General features: G+C 35.9%; 1 protein-coding gene across 9 annotated transcripts in view; it reads left to right on the forward strand.

Annotated features, from left to right (window-relative positions):
* FHIT (fragile histidine triad diadenosine triphosphatase) overlaps positions 1-25,889 on the forward strand; it is a 674,280-nt gene that overhangs the window by 183,212 nt on the left and 465,179 nt on the right. For 6 of the 9 annotated variants that reach the window (XM_054838551.1, XM_054838550.1, XM_054838553.1 and 3 more), the window contains exon 2: positions 2,822-2,868. The exons of 2 other annotated variants lie outside the window; for them this stretch is intronic. The gene's annotated coding sequence lies outside the window, so the exon portion shown is untranslated. Of the gene's footprint in view, positions 1-2,821; positions 2,869-5,321; positions 5,463-25,889 lie in introns of those variants that run through there. One more of the 9 variants, XM_054838555.1, reaches the window with a different exon arrangement.

A 25,889-nucleotide genomic window follows, 5' to 3' on the forward strand; every position in this document is an offset into this window, starting at 1 on the left:
GATTTTTCTGTACTTTCTCTTTGAGCCCTCTTCATCCTCGAAGAGGCATGGTAATTAATGATAATAATGATAATTACTAATTTATTGCTTTAGGTTATAATGAAAACCCCACCAAAATCAAGTTTTTTGCTGCTCCTTGTTTAAAAGGCTGTCCTGGTTTCTGCCCTGTAAACCTGAACCTGTACCTTTGGGTTTTAAATCCTGTGTTCTTTATTCCAAAGAATCAAAATGGTGGGCCTTGAAGCCACACCACAAAATAAAAATTCATGAAACTGAGAACCGATGGAGTTTTAATAAGTTGAAATCCTGCCTGTAACCTTTGACAGTTATTTTCAAGTATCTTTTGTGTGTCTATTTGCTGTAGTCTTAAATAATGATTGAGACATACGCTGAGGAACAAATGTGTGTGATGTCAAGGAAGGTCAAATAACTGAAATATTAGTGTAGTTTTAAAACATACCTGAAATATGTTCAAGTATAAAGCTTCTTAATTAGTAGATGACTAGGCTTTTTGTTAATGTTTGTCTCTATCAGTCTCCTCAAAGTGTTGGCTTGAAAACTGGTGTTTATACACGCGCTATATATATGTGTCATATCTAAGTTGACCTCTTAAGTTGCCTTTATGCTGTCAAGTTACTTCGCTGGAAAATATGGGGATGCTTTTTTGCAGGATAAATAATACAAGGTTTTTAATGGAATTAATAAGGAAAACAAAAAAATTTGGTGTTTCCTTTTATGTGATGAGGATGATTTTTTTTAATTAAGATTTCTTTTAGCAGCTTGGATTCTAAAATTATAATGGCTTTTGAAAGAGCAGTATTAAATCAGCTAGTCATGAATGGAAAAGGGGGGGAAAAAAAGGCAAACTATTCATTCCTGGAACACCAGTGAAAGGAGCGATAGATGTTTCATAGCTCAAGTGAGGTTGGTCTGAATGCTTGTGGCAGTGCATTTTATCCTTCCATGTTCATATCAGCTGAAGGCTGTAAGTTTTGTAACAAAGGTAGGCTTTGCTATCACTTGAGACAATAAAGAATGTGCACAGTAACCTGGCACCCTGTAAAATGATCTCCTTCTGTTTGAATGGCTTTATTAGGTGTCCCCTTCTAGTTAAGAAAAAGAGAATCAGCTTTTATCTTTCTTCCCTTGTTCTTGGAAATGGTGAATACTAAAAGCTACACGACTCAACCTTGGTCCCTAATGTTGGGCCATGGAGGCTCTTTAGGGCAGGGCATATTGGCTATTCAGTCTTCATGGAATATTTAGGATAGGAGGATCCATTCTAATACTGTGCACATTGTTAACTTTTTGTTTACATTTGCGAAAGGTGCTTTGGAAGGATACAAAACAAAGTATGAATTTCTCAGTTCTCATTCAACAACAGTCAATCCCAAACATTGGAATTACATTTCTGGAACTAAATATAAGCATCTTTATAGATGCTTACATTATTTTTATGACACCTAAAGGGTTTTATTGGATGACAGTAAATCATATTGATGGCAAAAAACCAGTAGACAAGTTACTGATGAGGAAATGACTGTCCCACAAAATGTGCACCTGGATAGAGGGATTTAATAGAATCAATGAACTACTACTAAGAGTATTTTCCAGTGTTGTTAAACACTCTGTAGACTGACAAAATGCCACATTAGGTTAATTCTGTTCCTGGTGGCTCTGTACTTATGCTTAGAGAAATCTTCATGTCACTAATTTACAGTAACAGTGTGGATTGTTGCATATACTTGTCTGCTAAACATTGGCATATTTCTTACCCCAGGCTCATACTTCCTAATAACTCATTATCAAATCACATTTGGAAAAGGGACTGCTGAATTACTTAGCTAGAATGCAGTCACAGGTTTGGCTTTACTCATGACCTTCACCAAATAATAAGAGGCAGCTGCATACATCTTGTGCATGACAGGAATGTTTAATCTCCATTTTCCTATAATACACTAGTGTAATTGAGAGTGGAATGCGTAGGGTCATATTGTCCCTTCCTTGCACACTACAAAATCACTCTAATCATCCTCTGGACTGAGCTATATGGCATGGATTATTTTCTTATCCTTGGAGCTAAAATACTTTTGTAGTTAAAATAGGTCCTAACAATGAGCTCCTAACAGTGTACAAAAATAAAAAATACCTTTGCTTTTCTATTCCCTTCGGACAATACATTGGTTCACTGTACAGTAGTGGGAAGTTAATGTCATTTCATGTAACCCTTTGAGAAGATCGATTTGCTCTAGCTGTGCTATCTGTAAGGATAGAGTTGTGACTTGTAAAGAGCAGATCTAATTAAAGCTCAGAATTCACAATGTTTGGGCTGAGTCTTAAAAGAAAACTTGAATGAAATTCAACGTAATGTTGAAGCTTCTAACCAAAGAAACATTAGATTTTGTCAAGTTTTTGCTTTATGGCAAAGCTCGTGTTTAGTGGTCATTCTAAAATGTGTGGTATTTATTGTAATTAGAAAGTGTTACCATCCTATTTACTAAATAGACATTTTGGCAACTGGAACTTTACAGGTAGCTGATAATTGGTGCTCTAAATGTTAACGATAATTGCAATTTTTTGTTTTGATGGTTTTGTGGCAGAAGTATATACTGTATGCTTTTGTAACTATAGGCAAAAAAAAAAAGTCAAATAGAAATTTAGTCCCCCAAACCTGAACTGTTCTATTCTGAGGAGTTCAGTAAGATTCCCATGGATAATACATCTCTTCTCACACAATGAGCACTTATGGATGAATTTCTCCATTGAATAATTTTGTGACCCTTTCTATTAAAAATCTCTAAGTTGTGTTTTCTTCTTTCAGGTAAAGATTGAGTAATACAAAGAAGAGGCCTCCTGCAACCTCCTAATGTAAGTGTGTATTTCTCACATGAACATACTGCTCTGTTCACTGAGACATGAGACCCATCAGTAATTTCTTCACATGGTCCTGACAGCAATGAATGAAGAAACAAATAGCAAAATCCAAATTGCTAATGTATTGTCATGGGGGGATATGCGACACGTGTCCATTTCGGTGCCTCTATAAACAGTGTTTGGAAACAACCTGGGGGAAAAACCCCACCCCAAAACAAGTAAATGATGTAACAGGAACCTCTGCTAGTCTCTAAATCAACATGCCTCACCTTTGAACTGGGAGCACAACCTTGTGCATCAGGACATGTTAGAAAGAAACAGAAGGATTACAATAGATCCAGTAATGCAAAACAGCTTTAGGTACTTGGGGCACAGGCTGTATGTGAGGCTTTTTGTTTAAATAAGAGCTTAGGCTGGAGAGTCCAACCCCCAGTAGACAGAGCTGGGGTGAGGATTATTTCACAATCTGCGATAGAGCTTATTTCTCTGTATCTCTTGCAAAAATATTTTAATCCGATCACAACGGCACATTTTATGAAGCCAAGAGGCTTGGCATCAGTAAACAGAGTACCCAGCTGTACACCCTAACCTCTGAAGAGAGATTGCCTTTCTGCTGAAATCTGTTGTGAGGTGTGCTCAAATACAAACCTTTTCCTGCTCTTTTCTGCTTTCCTGCCTGTAGCCGTCTGCATCTTCTAATTTTTTACCAAGCTAATGTTATTTAATGGGGAACTGAGTTGCACAGCTGATGTACCTATGTGAATTCTAAAATTAAACTTTAGTCAAGCCAGAGTATCTCCAGACACTGAAGCCTTTAGCCTTTTCCATTCAAATGCATGTGGCCACAACAGGACCTCAAGTGGTCCTGCTAGTGAGCTGGTAACTTAATAGTGATTCCCTGAAGAAATTAATTATGTAGTGAAATCAAGACTTTTCAATACCAAACTGGTAGTTTTGCCTGATGAAAAACCTCACAGGCTTTAAAAGCTAAAAGAAAAATCTTAATATAAAGCTATCTTCACTTCTTATAAGGAGCTACCATGATGCGTCTGATTTGGGAATCAAAGAAGGTTCTTACATTTGGGTTTCATTGATCTTGCTATGGTGCTCCTCTTTGATGTGGTTATGGATTTGTTTTGGTAAATTGCAGTGGAGTACAATGGAAACGATCCAAGAAAGTAAGAGATGTACTGCCAGCCACATAGACTAATGTATTGTATCAAAGCCTTGGGTATATCATCAGTTAATCATCTATGGTCTCAGCTATTGGAGGTGGGGTGAAGTCAACATAGAACTGATCTACTTAAAGAAGAGTCTCACTAGGTTTGTCATTTTTTGAGTACATCTCAGGTTCCAAATTCCCAAGAATTGAGATCATGCAACATAACCCCAAACAACTATCAGCAACCTCCAAAGCCAACCAAAAAACTCTTATATGTCCTCGTGTCATAAATGACCATTGCAAAGAAGGGAAAACTTTATTATTATTTTTCCCCTCCTAAGCCAAAACAGAACTGCTAGAACAGAACAGACTAAAATTTAAACAGAGTTTCAGGTTAGATAAGAAATACAGCAAAGCTAGTTAAGCATGCAAATTGATTAGAAACTCAATCTTCCCATTATGAATATGAATAGGTTAGGACAAAACTTCTGTCAGGCTACCTTGCAGCTCTTAGGTTCTTTGATCATCTTGGGTGAGTAAAATGGCTAATACAGAAATGACCCGGGGTTTATCCTGCCATAGGATGAAAATATGAACTAGATAATATCCAGATGCCCTTTGACTCAGAGTGGCATAAAATGAACATGCTGCAGGAGAGTGGGATATTGAACTTCTCCCTCTTCCATTTGTATTTTTATGAAGACAAAGAGTTACTATCAGTCAGTTTAAGAATAAAGCCATTATTAAATGTGTAATGTGAAAGGAAAAATGGTTCATTTGAAAAGCAATGGATATGTTTTGATTAATTATTAAGCATTATGTAAAAAATAGTTTTGAAATTGCTACTTGTTCAGTAGTTCAGCTGTGGAATGAGCAGCTCAAGCAATTGATGTGTTGACAGACACATACCTAGTAAATGAGTTCTAAATTACTCACTCTGATAAACAGCAGCTATCACATATGTTGATATTCTTCCCTTATCCCTTGTATAAGCCTGTGGATGGTCGTTATCAACTCTCCTTGCAAGCAGCTATTACTTTTTGGTGATGGGGAGAAGTGGCTTTTTCATTTTGTGTTTTATTTGAGGAATTTCTACTTCCTTAACTGTGACCGAGATTTTTTTTCTTTTTTTAAAGAGATCACTTGTAAAAGGGAAACAAAACTTAGTTGTACCCTTTTCCTTTTCCAAAAATCTTTTTTTCTTGTGTTTTTTTCCCCCCATAAGGTATGCTTTACTCTAGAGAAATGACGTCTTGTCCAGTGGAGGGATACTCAAAGCTGACCAAATAGCAGAAGACATTTTCATTTTAGTGACAGAGAGGAACAAATAGATGTGTCTTCCCTGATCCCAGCTTTACAATTACAGTGAGAAAGAGACAGACACTAGAGACGGAGTCTGTTAGAGCCTGCTTGTTCCCCAAAAGAGGTAAAAAGAGATAGTTGAATGCCGAGAATACTGGGGGGGGTGGGGGGTGTCTCCCCTCCAATGTGTTTTTTTGTTTGTTTGCTTTTTTGTTTTGGTTTTTTTGTTTTCTCCCCCTCTTCCCATGGAAGGTGATACAAGTACTCCTTGCACATGTTTGCAGTAGCTGCAACAAGGCAATGCTGGAAACTGAGTTCTATACTTACACTGGAGATGTGCAAAGGTCGGGTGCCTCTCTGTAAGATCAGCAGCAGCTGATTGTCAGGGCCCATTAATATTGTCTTGCCTAAAATATACAGCAAATTCCAGATAGCCAAGTATATTGGTTTCAGTTTCTGTTTTGAATGTGTGGATATGATTGTTCAAATGCAGTGGCCTAAAGGTATTAATCCATTGAAAAGATTCTCTTCAACTGTCTTGATCCTCAAAGTACTCTTGACAGATAAGAAATGTGCTGTTCCTTATAATCAGATCACCTCTAGGGTACATCTGGAATAGTTGTGCAATATAATAATTTTTTTCCAATTAAATAAATTCAAATTTTTTTTAAGTCTGAAAATTTTGATTGTATCACTTTGGATCTTTGCAGGACAGCGTACATAGTGCACTGCTTTTGAGACAAAAGTTATATGTATACATTAGAGATTTTAATACATGACATAGTTGACATCAGTTTGGTGAATCAGATGAGAGATGCTTGCGACTATGTCTGCTTGCTGAGAACAAACCAGCTGGTATTTATTTGAAAAGTATCCAGAAAACATGCTCTTGTTAATGATCCATTGCATGATCTGGCATCTGGTAAACTAATACATTGTCATCTTTATGGTGAAAATCACCAAAAATCATTAAAGATTTTTAAGAACCATTCAACTTCTTTATGCTTTCTAAACTACACTAATTATGGTAAAAATTGTTCTTAATAGCAACATTATTGAATGATGGTAACACAGCCCAATCTCCTAGTAGAATCTGTTAGCACAGACAATAACAAATGTTAATTCCAGAAGTAGTTTCCCTCTTAAGCAAGCAGGTGGCTGTGGTTAGTAGAGTTTGTTTTCTGTGTTGCATGTGGTAGGATACAGTGGAGTTAATTTTTAATGGAATCCTGTAATTTAAGCTATTTTATTGATTCTTTCACTGAAGAACTGAGCATCTGGAGCCATCTTGACTTGATTATATTTGTTTCAATGAGACTTCTTATGGTGAGAGTTATTCTTCTCTTCTGAAGCTGTATATGTGTGCCCTTGAATGTTTAACAAAGATGTCAAGCTCCTTTTTGAACCTTCCTGAGGACAGAATTCCAAACATAGCTTAGACTTCCTCAGAGGTTTGTCTGCATTATGACTGTTTCCCTTGTCTATTCAGCAGTTGGTCAGAACTTAAAAAGCAGTATTCAACTGTTCTTTATATTTCATAGAATTGATAAAATTAATATTTTTCCTGATTTTAAAGATGTGGGATTCAGGGTGATGCCCAGATGACACAAGATGAAAATTAAGTTTTTTAATATGTAATTTCAGTATATTTGTGATGGGTAGCCACTTAAGATTATGCATTTGGTTTAAAAAGAAAACAAATTATTGAATCAAAACTTGTTAAAGTGGAAGAATCATTAAAAGAGAAATGAAGCCTCTGAAATAGATCGGAGAAGATTTATTCCTTCACTGAAATGAGTAAGTTCAGGCAATAACATTTGGAGATGGAATCTCTAAGACCCATTTCAACTGTCAGAATCTTCTGGTTAGATCCTTCAGTATAGTTAGGTGTCAATTTTCTCTTTTAGTGGACTTATGAGGCAGTAGACAGGGATGTAATGCTGGTGATTTAGAGACAGATGGATGCAAAGCCCATTTTTGAAAAGGCCAGACATCTCTCTCTCCCTCTTTCTCTATTTGCACAATAACTGTCTTTCAAATGCTTGTTACCTTTTAAAGTTTATATCACTTGTTGCAAAGGTTGTCATAGTGGCTTATTTTCCATTGTAACTATTTTCTGTGTAAAGCATTTCTTCCAACACTTTCTTTGAAGATGACCTTTCCTTAGCTTAAGTTCATGCCCTTTGTTGTTATATTTGACACAAGCTCCTATAGCCTTATAAACCATACCTTTTGTTCTTTTACAAAATTCTTGTGTAACTTGGCAAGATTGCTGTTTATTTCTTTTTCCAAAGGCTAGACCTCATTCCTCTAAGGTTTTGGGGTTTTTAATTATTATTATCCCAGATCTTCCAGTACCTGCGTGATTGAGTGATATCTTTATGTCTTTATTTTTGCCTACTTCTCATAAAGCAGTGATTGGAAATGTGAGCATGTGCTCTGAGTCTCGTACATATGCAATAGATAATGTTCCTCTGATGTACAACATGTTCATAGATGAAACCATTCAAAATTATTTAAATAAGTAGTATTTGTTGCATTTGAACTGACAGGATTAAATTTTCGGGGTTGGGGTTTTTGTCATGGGCTTTTACTCCAAAGATGTTTCTGTATAACTGGCAACTAAAGAAATTACTCCATTCTGTGGGCATAATCTGCACTAGAGAAAGTCAGTTGCATACCAAAAGCAATCTAGCTTTTTTATCAACCAAACTGCTGTACAAGTTCATCTACCTGCTTTGAAAGTATCCGCACAGAATGGTAATTTGTGAAGGTAAATCTATGTGAATTTTCTCTCAACTTTGCAGTAATTGGTTTAAGCTATTTTTTGGTTCTGTAGGAATGAATTTACCATAGGAAGAGAACAAAAAAAATCTTCAAATTCTTTCTTAGAACTGTTGCTAAACATCTTTTTAACTGTCTTAAATTGTCTTTTATATTTAAGGGCCTAGTTAGCTCTTGTGATAAGGAGTCTCGACTATAATACATTAATAGAGACTAGATGCATGGTGTCCTTTGTTCCGTTATGGTTAATATTTTCTGTAACATCAGAATTGTTTATCAAATTACTGAGAACTACTTTTCTCTTTTGAGTCTCTTGGATATCTTTTAGCAAAATTATTTACTTTTTCCTTATTTTTTCCAAAGCTAAACTGCCTGGAGTCTTGAGAAGGTTGTGTTCTGTAGTATAAGCTAAACCCAATCTGATTCCGATAAAGTATATACTTTATGTAGGATGTAAGTCCTCTGACACTCACTGGTTACTTAAACACTTAACTGAGTAATCGTCTTCATAGTACTGTTACTACTTACCCATAGTTTGTTAGTTGTAGCGTATCTTCTATGCCTTACTTTACTGCTCCTTTTGTGTGCCTCAGAAGTCTATTTGTATCTCTACAGCTTCATTGTTTGTCTTCTGAAATCAACTCAACCTATAACATTTTCTTGGTTTTGGTTGTGCCTTGCTGCAGGGCTCATTGCAAGCATCTGTTGATTTCTTTTGCCTTCCTGTAAGGGAAGGGACCAATTTAATAATTACCACATAAAATTCAGTTTTGCACTGCCCAGTATGATAGAAAACAGACTTTCTAAGGAAACTATCTTAAAGGTTGATTAGATAATCATATTTTCTTTAGAATTCTGTAATTTTTGAAATTAACTGTATGGAAGGATTATGAACTTTATTATAAATGGTTTTGAAGCTTTTCATACAACAGTATTGTTAATGTCTGACACATGCTGGTTTTGTCTTTATTAAATACTGTAGGATATTATCAGAAGGATTATTCTTGTGGTGCAACATAAGTTATAATTCTTCAGTGCTTTTTAGCATGCAATCCTTCTTTTTTAAGATATTATTTCTGGTTTTTTGGTTATAGAGAAGTACTTTGGCTATTTCTCATGCCCCATCGATAGGCAGTCCTGTGCGTCAGCATTGTAAGCAGCTTGCTATCTTACTGTCAATACTTCTTTTTGAGAACTTTTTAAATCATTATTTAACCCTCATAATAATCCTTCCCTTTTTTTTATCCCAAGCCCAGTTGTGAAAAACATAATCTACTGAATGTGATCCATCTCAGTGTTGACAAATGAAGTCGATGCCATGGATACTGAGAATGCAGAAGTACCGTTAGTAAAACAGCTTCAGCATTGAACCACACTGTTAGTCTGTATTTATATGGTGCTGGTTTGAGCAAGCACTGTCTGTCTAACTTTGGCCTTGAAGAAGGTACATAATTTCAGTGCCCATTGTTTGACTATGTATTTGAGTTCTGTGCCATCCATCAATGGGAAGTTGAACATACTATTTATACAGATATATCCAAAAGGAGGTAATGGTGTGTTTTACTTTGGGGGGTTTTTTTATGCAACACTGGATCCCATATCACTGTCACTTCCCAATTCTGCAAAGGAAAGGGTCCACCAAAGTGTACTGTGGTGAAAAAGCAGCAGCATGTAGGAGTCATTACTGACTTCTCTGTGAAGACTACAATATAAACAAATGTCTAAGGAAAGAATGTCCATGTTAAATAATACAGTAGACTTAAGGATCCTTTCTGAAGATGAGGAAGAAAAATCCTGACTCCAAAAGATTATTTACGCATACATATGTGTGTGCATACAAAAACCCAAAGGTTAATTCTTAGATCTTTCCTTTATCTGTGGCGTGCATTTGGGCTTTTAGGCACAATAAAAATCCAGTGCAGGTTCTACTATATGGGGATGAATAAGACCCTCTTATCATAAGGGTCTAAAGAGGGAGAAATCAAGCCAGACTGGAACCTTGATTTGTATAAGGGAGAAAATGAAAAGTCATATGAAAAGTCTCCCTAAGATTGTTGTTTGTTTTCCAATATATAATAATCTTCACTGACTTGGACTAAAACTTCTTAGTCTTGCCTTATGAAAACAAAAATGCTTTCTAATTGTTAATATTAAGAAAATTGCACTTTCTAAGTCTTAGACCATAGTTTCTTCAAATCTGATATCCCTAGCGTGGATCATTTTTCTGCATTTGCTCACAAATAGCTGGCAGCGCCTTTCTGAGCAGAACAGGCTGTGAATACAAAATATTAATAAACCAGAAACATATAGTTCCAATATAAGCAGTTTTTAAAAATCACATTTTGTATACTTAATGCTTAACTGACCTTTTCTGTTGTTTCTTAAATCTCTTAAAAATTCATCTAATTTCAAAACCAGAGTATTAGCCCATTTATATGTAAATTGCCTTTAATTCATGCATTGATTTGAAAGACTAATCCAAAAGATCCTTTACCACAGGTGACCTTTTTGACACTGTACTTCTGGGAAGACTGTAAAGTGGTTTCTTACGACCTCACATCCACCTGTAGCATAACATATGCCTACTTCAGTCTGTATAAATCAGTCATAAGAGGGTGGTTTTCCACCAACATTGAATTATTAACACTATAAGTGTCTTAGTTACAGTTATAGTTACAATAAGTCCTATTTAAACCAATGATTATTTTCTGTTGGTATTCTTGCTTATTTTAGATGTTAAACACAATTAAGGTGTTCACTGATTATGCCCCTTGAATAGATAGTAGTATAATCTTGCTCTTAAATGACAATCTCCAAAGATTGCAAATTTCAACAAACATTCAATATCATTTGTCAGAATTTCATGTCACCACAAGAGCTGCTGGAACAAATATGCTAAAGCTGACTTCTACTATTGCCTATAGTAAAGATGAAACACTTCCCTTTACAGAACAGAGTATACAAAACTGGGATTATTATGTATTAAGGGTTATAAATTTATGCTTTCATTCATTCACGGTCCAGAAAGCAACTCTTGATCTACATCTGCTGCGGTGGACTTTTCACTGCAGAGCGTGAAGGCTCACCTGAGTTGATGGGCAGTCTATTATTTAGTATTTTGTCACTGTGGCAGGTTATTACTGGGAGGGTCCATAATAATTCTGCTGAATTACTGTAGGTTTTTTTATTGCTAATATGTAACATTGAAGAAATTAAATGCGATTTTTGTTTCTGATTTCTCTTTTCAAATAAAATTTATTTTTTTCCATCAATTAAAGCTTCAGAAGAAAAATGGTACAAAGATCTAAAATTAAACATTGTTGCCTACTTGCATAGTCATCAATAAGACAACAAATGATCTGATGTTATGAGAATGTATTTTAGTTCAATTATGATGAATTTTTTGGACTAAGGGAAAAAAGTAATCTGCCTTTTAAAATCTATTTGGGCAATGAAGTATACCGGACAGTGCATTTCTATATTATTATACAATAAGTGAAGATTATTTTTGTGTTGCATGCTTCATATGAGAAGACAGCAAATACTTTACACTGAGTTATAATAAAGGAATAATGCTTTGCCAAGTTATAAAGAATCATGGAAACATGCAGTAACAGGAAAAAAAAAGTGTGGAGGTAATGAACTCCAAATTTTGCCTGCGTCAATAATTATCACATACTTTTTCAGTTGTATCAGGATAAATAAATATTAATGGTCTTTGGGAGCGGACAGGCCTGTCTGCTCTCTGTTGATTAAGGAGATTTTTTTTTCAGAAGAATGAGAACAAGATGGCATCAGAAATGATGTTTTATCATTTGCTGTTAACAAACACACAAAAATCCCCCAAACCCACCTACCCACCATTGTCTGCAGGATGATGTCAATTGTTTTAAGAAGATGATCATCATATGATAAAACCACACAACAGAAATGGGTGCTGAAAACAAGGTGATTTCCTGACGTACCTTCTTAATAATGAAACTATCTACTTACTTGCTGGTTTAGCCAGAGGTTGTTAATTTTATCCTAACTTGGCTTGTGGAGATTTCCTGCTATTAATAAACTGTACATCACTACTGGGTATAGTTGGGTTCGGGTTCTTTTTTTCTTCTGAAATATTGGTCAAGCATTTAGTTATTATGAGTAAATAGTGTTATCTTGGTATATAGAGATCAAAAGGGGTTTTATTTAATATAAGTAAACATGCAGGAACACTGGCAGAATATATTTGGTGAAAAAAGAAGTTGGCATTTTGATGAGACTTGGAAAGTTTGGTAGAATTGAACAGCTGTATGTTGAAAATGTTTAAAAACAAACAAAAAACCCCAAACCAGCTACCCAAAACCCCTGTAGATGATGGGAGGACATCCTAATGATCTCACTTTGTATTGAAGGCCTGAATGGCTGTAACTGTGAAAATCACATGCACAAGGGAACCGGACAAGGATATACGTTAGTATCCTTGTCTGGTTTGCTTATGCATGTGATTACCCTTATTATTTGCTATGGTAATGCAGTTGTCTGCTCAAAAATTAGAGATAATTAGGTAATTAAAGGAATAGATGTAGGAAAGGCTACTGAAAACTAGCTGTTCATGCCAACAAATGTGGTGCTGTTTGTGGCTGAGTCAAGAGCAAGAACTAAGCTGTCTAATGCGAGACTGGTAATTCTGGAAAATTTTCTGGGTTTGGAGATACTCAGGAAAAGTTTGAAATGGTAGTACTGGATTTAATTACCAAACCCAGAAGGTAGCGTCCATGTAGAGGTTACTTTGTTTTGCTGTTATTGTAGTGTGGTATGATAAAGAGTAGGACATTGTTTACTGTTACAGAATTTGTCAGCTTTTGGGTGGGTTGAAAGGAAATATTTATTTCAATTTTTCTTACACTGGTGTAAAACCAGACATAAATATGGGTATATATTAGTTTATGTATATGGGGTTATTACCCAGAGAACAAAATGCAAGAATAGTAATATTAACAAGTGAGTGAGAGGAAGATGGGGGGGGGGGGGGAATTTTGATTAGTGATAGTATTTAAATATTCTCATTATCTGTTTCTTCTGGCTGGATAACTATGGCTAATAAGAGCTGGTTTTCATCATCTTCTGGGGTGTACATGAGAAGAATGGAGAAGAAAAAGCACACAAAGACACCAACTTTTGAGTGTTTTCTGAATTAGTGAAAAATGTGTTGCGCTATGAAGAATGATGAGTGATAATACTCTTATAGCGTTACTACAGTTTATTATAGCTATGAATCTGTCCCAGTGATGACAGCATTTCTGAAAGCTATGTCCATTATCTTCTTCCCAGCTTTGGACTGGGGGTTCTGTTTAGCTGATATGAAAAATGTTGGATTTTGATATCGGGTAGTAGTGCAGAGAAAAAAAGACTTGAATTTGTATCTGTTTTAGATGGAAAGGATTCAGCTTCATGTTTGTATGCATGCAAAGATGTGTAAGGTCTAACAGCTGCACATACAAATACTAGTCTCATTTACTATGTGCTAAGTGTGTAAAATTAAGAACTTTATTTTTTCTGTAACTATTTCATTGGTATTTCTATTTAAGTATGAAAAGGTATTCCAGAATAAAGTGGGAAGTGGTGCTCCACTAAGTATTAAATACCACTTTGAATAGATGTGAAAAATTAGCTGTGGCTTCCAGTGTTCATGATTTGAACTCGTTGCATCCCCATTTGACTGTTGCTGAATGGCTCTCTTCACCGTAGTAAACAACAAACCTGTGTCTCAACAATGCTACTTCCAAGTAAAGTCTCTGTTGTAGCAGGTAGCATTTAATGGGGTGGGACTTACAACTTTATGGAAGTCGATTCCCGAGAGATGAATTTATGTACAAACCTAGGAGGATCAAGGAGATTGATAATGATATATTCACAGGGTAACTGTCAGGAGGGACAGGACTGCAATACCAGGGATAAATGAAGATCTTGGCTCAGCATCATAATACTTCACAGAGTGACAGTGAAATTAAGATGACAGAAAAGATTTATATTGATCAAAAGAAATACTAGCCTTGGGCTAAAGGAGCCAAAGGGATTAACAAAAAGTGATGCAACTGGCATTCAGTGACTAAATTCTGACATGATTCAGTGGACACACCTTGGAAAACCTGTGAATTCATGTGTCAAGTAGAGGGTTTAATGGCTGTATTAGTGCTGAAGTAGTCTTCAACTGGAGGTAAACATAAAAGAAAAAAGGATACGTAAAGGGGCATGTGAGACTATGCACTGAGCTCCTGTCCAGTTTTTCTTCGACTATGGTGATGATACCCCCAATATCACAAGTTGAGCAAGTGCTGCATTAACTGCTGAGTGCCACGGAGACAGCTTGCTTCTGTGACTGTGCTGTGTGCATGCAGGATGGCATGACTTACTGCCCACCAAACAGATAACTGGACTTGCTTTCATAAAAGACGTTCCAGTTCACCAGGTTTATGTGCTGTGTTAGTGCACTTATGTTTTATGAGCGTTACACATATTACAAGGAGAATTGGGGCCCTTTCTGTAAAGACGGATAGATGACTATTGTCCCTATTGTAATTTCCGTGGCTGGAGTTGCACCTTCTTACTATAGCGATACACTAATAAAGCAGGAAATGTATTTTTCCTCTCAGAGGAAAGGGGTGATCACATCCTGTTGCGTCACCCAGGCGTTTAGTGGTATGGTGTCTTGGCATATGTCGGCTGTTCAGTGGGTTCACTGCTCTCCTTGGTGATTTAGTAAATGAAGTAGTGCTCTGTGCTTCCTGTAAGCTTCTGAAACGAAGGGCTAGACTCTTCAAAGCATTCTGTCTGACTTCTATGTCTCAGAGGAGCAGCAGCAGTATAGTAAATAAGTGTATCAAAGATAAGGTTTAGCTAAATTCAGACAGGTGAGCTGTAGATGAACAGCCCTTTCAGTGCTGTTGGATAACCAAGCCTGAACTGTGACAGGGAGCAGCCCATCAGTATGGGGATGGGGAGAAGATGGACAAGTGTGTTTGAAGTAGTCTTATCTTGCTTAAAGGATACTGTGAAGTGGTCCTCAGGAGGTATGTATCAGCGAATCCATGCAAAGTGAGATTTGTCTCAGCCTCTATTGCACTGGAATTTCTGTCCTTTTTCAGGAAGTTTTTAGGGTACTTTGGCTGCTACAGAGAGCAGCTTAGATTTTTGCCTGGAATTTTCAAATAAAAAAATAAATTATCCCTGCAAGAATTTGGTGGGCTCTAGACACTGAACTCCCCCGTTTTCTGCATCAGTTTCAATAGCAATAAATGAATAAAACCATGCCATTGTTGCCTGAAGAGATCTCCTCTAGCAGAGCAGAAGTCTCTTGTGATATTCACATCTTCAGTATCAGTTTTGTTTGCATATCAGGCAAATGGCAGTAGGAGATGAGAATTTGGAACGGAGCTGACCTGTAGCCTCTGGAGGCGGTCTTCTGTAAAAGTACCTTTTCCAGTCCCATACAAAGAAATATATTTTTGAGGTGACAGTTGGTCTAATGATTATAGTTAATCTTAAGGCTCTCTGAACATAGTCCAAAAACATGATAACAGGCTTTGACTATGAAAATTTTTTGAGTATTGAAATTGAAAATATCTGTGCTTGGAATTTTCTTCTTCCTATCACTTTGCAGCTTCCAGAGTCTTCAATACTGAATTTGTTTTATCCAGTTCTTAATTTCTTCAAGACAGTTATTCTTCTGTTCAAAAGGAATCATAGATCATAGTTAGGAATTGTAACAATCCTTTCAGACCCTATGTTAGATGATGACTGTTCTGGTACCTCTGGTCCTTGTTGTATACAAATACTCGGCAAAAACCCCATGAAACATTATCTTCCTAATTCACAAGAAATAGTTTCAGAATCTTTATATCTTACATTTCTTTTCCCATTTAAATTTTGGTACTACAGCAATTGCATTGTTTTTTGATGAAGTTCAATTTGGAGCCTCTTTTATTGTTCTTCAGAAACTTTCTTTCCATGACAAGTGGATCTGATTTTCAAGATGTTTAATTTTTTTGCCTCTTGATATAATAGATAATCCAAATACCATGCAATATTGGGAGAACACTTTTAGCCTTCTGCAAATAGCATTTCCTTGTGCGAATTCTGCAAAGCAAATTGTTTTGCTTGTCCAATTTGTCTTGTGTAGTATGTAGTTAAACTAAAGTTTAAGGGTCACTTGTTCTTCCCTTCTGCCGTTTATTTTACAGTTTAGATATAGTAGCTAGTTTGGGGCTAATTATCAGTATGTGTAGAGCTTTAACCATGAGGCATATCCTTGATTCTTAAGTTTATTTTTTCTTTGTGGAGATGAAGCAAAATAGAATATTTACTTGTTTATATCTCTAGTTAATTATTTTCAACTTTCTTTAATTTCTGCTGTAGCATCTTTTAAACATTCTTGTAGGGTATTCTGGCTTCGCTGCAGAAGAAAACCTGTCGGGCTGGTCTAATGCAAGTAACTTGATACTATTTCAGTCTTATCCCCAAAATGTTTAATGTTACTGGGCAATACCATTCCTTGCCTTCCATGTAGTTAGGAGATTTGGACTATGTTCCAAATCTTAAAGATGGGGTTATCAGCTCTGAGCAGCAGTTTAGTCTGCGATTTGGATTATAGGCAAGGTAGCCGTTGCTAGCGGTAAGTGCAATAAAGCTGCTTGAGATCAAGGCAAACAGTTGTTTTCCAGCCCCTTCTTCATTTGGGGTGAACAGAAATCTGGCCCTCAGGGTCTGAGAATGGATTTCTGTTCTGACTTTTGTGTTTTGCTATTGTTGATTTTTTTTTTGGAGGGTGTGATATTCACATCTTTCAGTATCAATTTTTTTTGACAGTGAATGTCTAATGTTTCCACTACTTTGACATTTTCTCCTCCCTCTTGATGTGATGGAAAAGAAGCATTCCAGTGTCTTTACTATTTGCTTCATGTCAGGCAACCTTCTTGCTACTTAAAATCAGTTTTCCTCAGTTGCATCTTGTCAGGTGATATTTGGGTTTGCCATGGTAGGCAGAATAGATGTTTAATAAAACTGTTTCCAGAGTTATTCTAATGTTCACTGATGATGGAGGGCGTGCAAATTAATAGTTATGCAACCTAGCATTGCTCTAGTTTTCTGTTAGGAATAAGGGAGGTAAAAGAAATCAATGTCTGATCAATGGAAAAGGACCAAATTGGTAGAAAAAAATACATTTTGAACAGAAATATTAGAGATCCTTGTGAGTGTGTGAAAGTAAACCAAACAGAAACTATAAAAACGGAGTTATCCTCTTTATCTGAACTCTTTTTGGTTTTCCTCATGACAATATTTATCTGTTTCTATTCCTTGGTAGGAATAGAATCCCTTAAGGGATTAACAGTAAGCCAATTTTCCTCATACATTCTTTAGGAAAGATTTATTTTTTCAAATTTTTTATTTATTTTTGTTTTTCTTGAGATGTTAGAAAAATCCGTAAAAGGTGGACTGGTTAAAAGGAAAATATCTTAAGATCAGATCTAATCCTGTAGCTCATGGCCAACTCAAATCATGAATGTTCCTTTGAGATCACGAACTCTTTAATTTGCAATGGATAGTCTGTTTCATGTTGGTATATTTTGGTACAATGATAGGTATAACCTTGTCTGTACGTCTTAATTTTATTTTTTAAAATCACATTGCTAATGAAAGAACATTTGTTTTAAAAATACTTCTAAAATAACAGATGCTTAATTTTTTGCTATTCTGTTTCTTGAAGTTTGGAAACTGAAATAATTGTCATTGACTTGCATTTAAGGGGAAGTTACGTGGGACAGCCGAGCTGTTCTAACAACCCCCTAGCAGTGGCAGGGAACCTGTTACTCTGCTCTCCCCGCCCTGGTGTGCGTTGAACCCATCCCTGAACTAATTCAACTTGGAATGTAACACAAAGGGTGCGTTAGGCTGGGTGTGCATGTGCTTTCTGAAGGGCATGCTGGGTGCCAGAACTGAGCAGAGAGGACCTGTCTGAAGGATCAGGGGACGTGGAAGAGGAATTCAAGGAGCAGAGAAGGATTCTCCTTTTAGAGGCAAACTCTGAGCTTGTGCGGCCATCCTTTGTAGCTTCGCTCTTTAGATGTTCACAATGGAGTGCAGCCATGTTTACGCTAAAGTATCGAAAGGCAAAGGACTTCTTAGATTAAATGTTAATTTTTAGTTTTAAAAAATATGGCAAATCTGTTGTTCAATTTGTCAAAAAGCTTATGTGGTTGTATGTAAATTCTGGGTCAATTTGATTTGACACTATCCCTTTAAGAAGAAACCTCTCATTTTCTTGCTAAAAATTAATCATTGTTTCCTGCTATTTAAGCTGTTGCTGAGCAGATTAAATAATGTAATTTCATTTTTTTTAAACCTTTTTTTGCAATGAGGGCAATCTAAGCAAATGGATAGTTTGAGGCGAAAAGGCTTGCTAGACCTCTCTATCAGTGTGATCTTGTATTCATTTCATATCCTTCTATCACAATGCAACTACTTCATTGTGTAATTTCTATGCATCTCCTTTTTCTTTTTTTCTTTTTTTTCCCCAATTCTAATACCTGCTTGCTATTGTATTACAAAAAAATTGGGGAACCAGTGTATTTGCATGAAGGACATTTTAAATTCTAATGTCAAGGGTCATTAATCATTTTTGTTGTATAGGTATAAAGCTCAATTTCTACATACAGGAAAGACTGTGGGCTAGGAATCCATTTTTGGAAATAACTTTCACGTTAGCCTTTCACTTTCTGTGAGTTGCCAAGTGCAAATTAAAAAGAATACAAAGTCAAAATAGTTCACATATATTTGAATGTTTTGCATTTGTTAGCCATAGCATTTGTTTTGAGAACTCGTGTTGTCATAAAATTTTTCCACAATTTATATTCCTTCTATTTTTAGAATCTTTTTTCCTTGAAACTTTTTTTAGCTTTCTGGATGCACATTTTTCCTGAAAAATTACCTTAAAAGCTTTTTTTTCTTAATTGTAAACCAGATATACATATATCTGCTTATTTGATTTACTTATCTTTTTTTTTCCTAAAGGCGGAAATGTATTTGTTCTCAAATGAAATTAGACATTACTTAGTTAATAGCTAAAAGGAGCTGCATGCATGAAAACTTATAATTTACTATCATTACTGTATTATTAATAATAACAATAAAGCTACAGAGGTCAGTTTGTCAATGGCATAAATGGTTATAGATTCTGATGTTTTGAGTAATGTTAAGGATAATTAAACATAATTTTGCTGCTCTGAAGAAAGGTGCAGGGTGATCTTAAATGCACTCGTTGGCTGGAACCAAGTGCAGTGGATTCCTCCTACGTGCTGCTGTTAAAGGTTAACTTGACTTAGTGTTCAGTTATTTATCTGCCTGGTTAACTGCTGGTGGCTGTGGCTCATGAGTGAATGGATTGCAATTTCCACGTTAGCTGAATAACGCTGATGCAACGTGGTGTTTTGAGTGAGAAGCAAAGTTTCAGCACAACGTTTGGTCATCACCTTGGAGCATTACTCCTGGCATGGACTGAACCTTGCTCTTTGTCTCTGTGTGGGAACTCGGGAGGGATGTGTACTGAGGGCCGAAAAGAGAGAAACTCATTTTTAAATAAAAGCTTATGTATTTTAGATAAACATGTTTCAAAGAATAAATTTTTACATTTAAGTTTTTCGTATAACTTTAAAAATAAAAATCCAACAGGAAAAAAAAAATATTGGAAGTCTTCAGCCTGGTTATGAGTTAAATATCTGCTATAGTGCAAACTATTAAATGGAAAGTAATGTATTGGACATTAATTGACCTTAATTGCTTGTGAAAAATCCCAATACAGTCTTTTCAAGCTATATCAACGATTGGGTGCTGACTACAAGTTTACTAAATGTAAGAGGCAGAAGAGAAGTGATTTTATAGGTAAGCAATGACATTTCATTTTGGCAATTTAAAGAAAAAAAAAAAGAAAAAGATGTATATAATACTCTCCAGTGCTTCACTGTGGAGTGGATTAGCATCTTTGTGTAGTGGGCAATCATTAATTTGTTTTGTAAAGATTACAATATTAGGTGTTTATCTACAGATGTAGATACTGTTTTGCTTATCAGGTAGGTAAATACATCACCAAGGACTTGATACTTATCTACTATTTTGTATTTAATTGTAAATAAAGGCACGTTATGCCTAACGTACTTTGCGTTATGGAGAATAAGTAATAGCATAGAAGTATAAATAAAACCACACTTTTTGTGAAAGGTGAGAAGTGCAAATATTGTTTTGTTTAAAATTTGCTAAAGTTATACAGAGATAATATGAATGTATAGCTGTGATTTGTGGAACGTATATATAGGAATCCAGTATTAGACCTCAACATTTTAATTACCAATTTGGGGGGAATAATGAAAAAGGGGATAACATTAATATGAATATGCTGTAAATAAGTTGGGAGTTCATTGCATTTACTTACTCTTTAATGGAAGAAACCAATATCCTGTAGAAACAGCAAAGCTTTGCTTGAATCTGTGGACCAGTATGCTTTATGGAGATACAGCAACTTGCTTATTCTAGTTTGCCAAAAAATATGGAAATCTGCTTTCCCCTTTCATGTAATTCTGCTGCATGGAAAACTTCTCACTTCAGAGTCACAGAGAATTAAATTAACAATTCCCATCCCCTTACAGCAATTTCTTTTTTAAATATCCTCTTGGAGAATTTCTTAGTCTCCTTAAAAATGGCTGCTCTCAGATCCTGTTCTGTGGAAAGATCATCGGTATGAACTCCTGTGGATTGGTAGAGCCCAGCATGGTGATAGTAAACCAGTTTAAATGTTTAGTATGTCAACTAATAATAATTTATTCTAATATCACTCTGGTTTACTTTATCAAGAGAGGGCCTGACTGCATTGTGATTCTGTGAAGGTTGGGTTAGAAGGATCAAAGAAACTTGCTGTTCTCCTCAAATGCTGAACAAGAATAAAACCACTAGATCGTGCTTACACTTGACATTTTTCTTCCTGAGCTAGAGGGTTCTTATCAGAAAACACATCTGCCTTCATACAGTGTGAAGCATAGGAAGGCTCTCTTCATATTGATTATGTGGGTTTTTTCTTCCTTGTTACTGATTGCAGAATTTGTTTCTTGAGGAAGAGAAAATCATAAACTTTCCCCTTTATTTACTGCCTGAACATCTAGACTTCCCAGAATTTCCCCTTCCAGAGGATTCTTCAGAGCACTTTTGGAAATCCATAGCTAATCACTTTGGTAGCATTCTCACAGTGAGCATGATGTAAATAACAGCACAGGTAGACGTTTTATTGACTTGAAAGTAACAACTACTACAAAAAAAAAAAAAGGAAAATTCAACATTACACTTGCTTTGCAAATACAACTTTTTTCTTATTTATTTCAATGGCCCTTGGTTGGTTGATTTTGAAATCAATGAACTTTGGATCAAACCAAATTATTTCCCTTCCATCTTGTCTTTCCTCTTGTCTAAAAAGTGTTTCTTTCCCCATCACTGACAATCTTTATGTGGTTTTATATACATACTACCCTATTTGAGCAAAGTCCAGAGCATCTCCTAGTGCTGCCCAGGGAAATTTTATCAGCATCAGGATAATATTAAGAGGAGGAATCAAGCAATTAATTTCTTTCAAGGTAAGATCAGCATATCTGACTAGATATTATGTTACTATGTGTAGCAAAATTTCAATGTTAATTTAGACTATGTGAAGTAAAGTCATCCTTTTTCAAATGCATGAGAAGAGATGATTAAATTCCAGATTCCAGTGTAAATTAGCTTCTAAACATAGAGGTTTGCAGCTTGAATTGAATCGAAGAGTATTTCAGAGGTTCAGAGTGTTAACTATTTGCTGATGGCTTTGCTTGATTCATTTCTGGAAATGATATCTCACTGGGGTTGTCCAATTCACAGTACATAATGGATTAATGGTTTGGAACTTTATCTATAATTCTTTGGCTTTATGTTTAAACAGTTCATAAACTCTTGATATCCTTTTTTCCCTCTTGAATTCATTAAGAAAATACCATAAAGAAAAGCTAGCCCTTTCTTTTCTTCATGTTTTATTATTTAGAAAAATGCATGGTTATATCAGTATTCTAAACCACTGTAATGTGATAATTTAAGGACTTTGGGGAAGGAAGAAAACAGAAGTCAGTCTTTTGTTGAGTCCCTTCTGTCAAGAAAAGCGAAAATGAACAAATTCATCAAATGCCTGATGGACAGGATGGTTTCCTTTTTAAGGCTTAGAAAGCTGACATACCTTTCTTTTGCAGCTCTTGCAAACATGTAATGCTGGTTTGGTACCATGGGTATGGCAGCTGCTTGCATGCAACACAGGCCAACCATTGTTTTTAGGCTTTGACTTCTTTAACTCTTTTAATACTAACCCTAATTCTAAAACGTGTTCTATGCAAACTGTGATTTCAGTATTTTGAGCTGGACGCAGCTAGGTCTGTGTTTCCTGCCGTCAGCTGTTGTCTTGAGATTTACAAGAGTGATTCTGTATCATTGTATTCACAAGGAATTCTGCTCACTTGCCTGTGCAGTGGTTTCCCTCTATATGCTCTCGCTTTTGTTAGTCCTTACTTTTGTTGTCATGTTCAACATTTCTGTTTCAATTCAGTTGCCTTAGATTATGTGAAATACCCTCCTTTGTGAACAGCAGTGGTACTTTTAGGACAGCATTCTGTCTGACAGCAGCAATTGGAGATGCTTTTTAGGGAGAATATCTGGTCCCTATCTGTAGTCCATCCTTCTTGTCCTCCTAGCATCTGCAGTAGTCATCTTTGATCTTTGCCTAGCGGATCTGGTTCTGGTCCTTTAAATAAAGCAATTTCTAATATTTTAAAAGTTATCTTCGCAAATTCTAACATGCATTCACTCTTTCCGGTTCTTTTGGTGCTATGTCTTCTCAATGGCAACACACAACTTTTCTGCCGATTAGCCCTCTGTGAAGTTGGTTTCATCAGTGTGTGCTCTCTGCTTACTTCCATGGTGCTTCCTACTCTTTCGGATAATAAATAATGCAGTGAAGTTAAAGTATGGCTACTAAATCTAAATGAATGCTTTTTCGATGTGGAAAAGTGAGAGGGAGTAGGTGAATACTGAAATAGGAAAAAATGGCAGGAAGAAATGTTCAATTTAATTATTCCCTTTGGGTCCACCAAGATAAAAACTTGTTAAGCATAGAATGTGTAATCCACATTCCTGTGGAAAGGTTTACTTCATTAGTACATGATATTTACTAGCTCATGAGTGTTAATAAACATTTTGAAATATTTTTCACACTTCCAATTTTCATGTTCCTTTCATTGCTGTTCCTTATCTCTTTCTTTTAAAAAACCAAAAAACTCAACAAAAAAACCACAAGGGGAGCTGACTTTGTCCCATATACACCGTGTTTCCAACATCAGCAAGTTGGAGACAAGCCTCATGTCTGTGGAAGCAACTCTTCTTGAAATATTCAGCTGTTGGTGCGTAAGTACATCTGATTCAAGCCAAGGAGGCAAAAGGCCAACTGTGGTTTCTCAACATTCCCAGAAGCATCAGTTCTTGCAAAGCAATAGTTTTTTTGTTTGGTAATGCGAAGCTATTCAGTGGCTTCTCTGATCTTAGTTTTCAATTCTGGAAATTATACTTTGGCAAAGAATCCATATTATTAAGAAAATGGGGAAAAACCCAAGCTGGGTATGTTTTTCTTGGTTCCAAATTAATAGTAATATATTTATCCAAAATCTCTGTTCAGAGAAATCTGCATTTCATCAAATAATTTTTACTCTTTACTCAAAAGCAGTATAGCTTCTTATCTTTTCACTTTTTTTCCTCTTGAAATTCTAAACTGCTGGGAAGCAACGTGAATAATTGATACCTTTTATTACTTATTGTTCATTGCTCTTGCGTAAAGAAAAAAATTATCTTTTATAGTTTGCTCTCCTGTGTACTAAACTGGCTTTAGGCATGCAAAAATTAGCAGCTATAGACACTACCATTTCTGAGGAGGTTTTTCATTTTCTGACTAGCTTGATGGACCTGCATTTTTAATTAACAACTCAAGCACTGGTGTGGCAGTAGTAGAGCTTAGGTGAAACGTAATCAGCCAAACCCATTTTAATGAGTGAAATTACACTAGGGATTAATCTGTCTTGATGTAAAATGAAAGTGCTAGGAAAAACAATTGCTATTCCACTTCCCTTGGAAGATACAGCTGTTTTCCGTTCGAAATGTTTTAGAAGCAGTTAGAATTTAGATGTTACAAACTTCTATGCTGGGAGCTAGTCAATATTTGAGGTTTATTTGATGTCAGATGAAGTATAAAATAGGACACTGCAATTCTTCTTTTCAAATGTATTAACCGTTGGTTCTGGTTCCAGATAAGTTCATCTAAAAAGAATAAGGAATTAATTTTACAGGCCAGTTTGAGACATTCCCACTGGCATGTACTAGAACCTCTTCAGTGAAGGTTTTGCAGACTGCCGTCACGATATTTTTAATACATTTTAACTTTCCTTTGTCACAGAGGTACTCTAATGCTAGTAGGCTTTGTATTTTCATGTAAATAATGGGATAAATGTGAAGCTGTGTAGCCTTGAATTAGGATAAGGAAGAGGGTGTCATATGTGAATTCTGTCTCCAGCTTTGTCACTCTTAAGACTTTTGCCATGTTACTTATCCTTTTGTGCCCTGTTCAGTAAAAGAAGGATAATGACACCAGCTTAATATTGTAAAGTGTTTTCAAGATGAGAAAAACTTATAGTGTGGTGGCATCGCTTTTCTAAATGCGTTACTGGTAAACTTCAGTTCCGAGAACAATTTTGATCTTTTGGGAGGTAACATTCTCAAATCTGTATCCTGCATGCAAGACTTGGGGAACGACCGTGCTTTGGGAGGTTTCATGAGAGCCCTATTAAAAAGTGCTGCTACCACAAGAGCAGAGGGTGATCTCTCACCGCATTGCAGTGAATTAGTGACTGCTCCTTTTTTTTTTTTGGTAATGCTCTAATTTCTAGTGATATGTTGAAGATTTTGAGAAGCTAATCTTTAAGTGGAGTTATTCAAGTTGGAAAATCTTGGATTAATCAATCATACAGGGTTTAATTTGTTCAAGGAGAAAATAAAAGAATTTGAAATGTAGCTGAAGGTAGCTGTTGATGGTTATGCCCTAGCTTGGTTTTGTCTCTGCTATTCTACTTCTTTCTTAAGCAGCTTATAATGCCAAGCGGCATATTCTGGGAATGGGAGTGTTCTTTCATTTCACAGATCTGTTTCTAGTTTAGAGAAATGCTTTACCTGTGAAGTGAAGAGAATGGGTGGATGGCACTTATCCACAACAACTGTTAGTTCCAATTTAACAGCAACATGTAAATAAATATGGTTAGATACCATGAAGAAAATATTGAAATGCTTGTTCAGTGCCTTTGCAGATCCTGATATAGATCAGACTGTGACAGCTGAGGACTGATTTGAGATAAGGTAGAAAATTCTGTGTGCATTTGAGGTCTTTGAGCCATTCAAGTGTATTCTTCAGTGACTTGTCTTTTCCCTTATACAAATTGTTTAGATAATATACTTCTAGAGGAAAGTGAAATAGCATAAAATATAAAAACATTTAAAGTGTGTCACTTGGTAAAGTGAATGCACCCCAAGAAGTAGCATATTTCTGCAAAATATTATCCCAAACATTAGCAGAAAACAGAAAAAAATGAAAGATGCCACTATAAAATGACATCTTTGGTTGCAGCAGGGAGCTTGA

Source organism: Grus americana, chromosome 11 (assembly GCF_028858705.1).
Source record: "Grus americana isolate bGruAme1 chromosome 11, bGruAme1.mat, whole genome shotgun sequence".
Classification (NCBI taxonomy): domain Eukaryota; kingdom Metazoa; phylum Chordata; class Aves; order Gruiformes; family Gruidae; genus Grus; species Grus americana.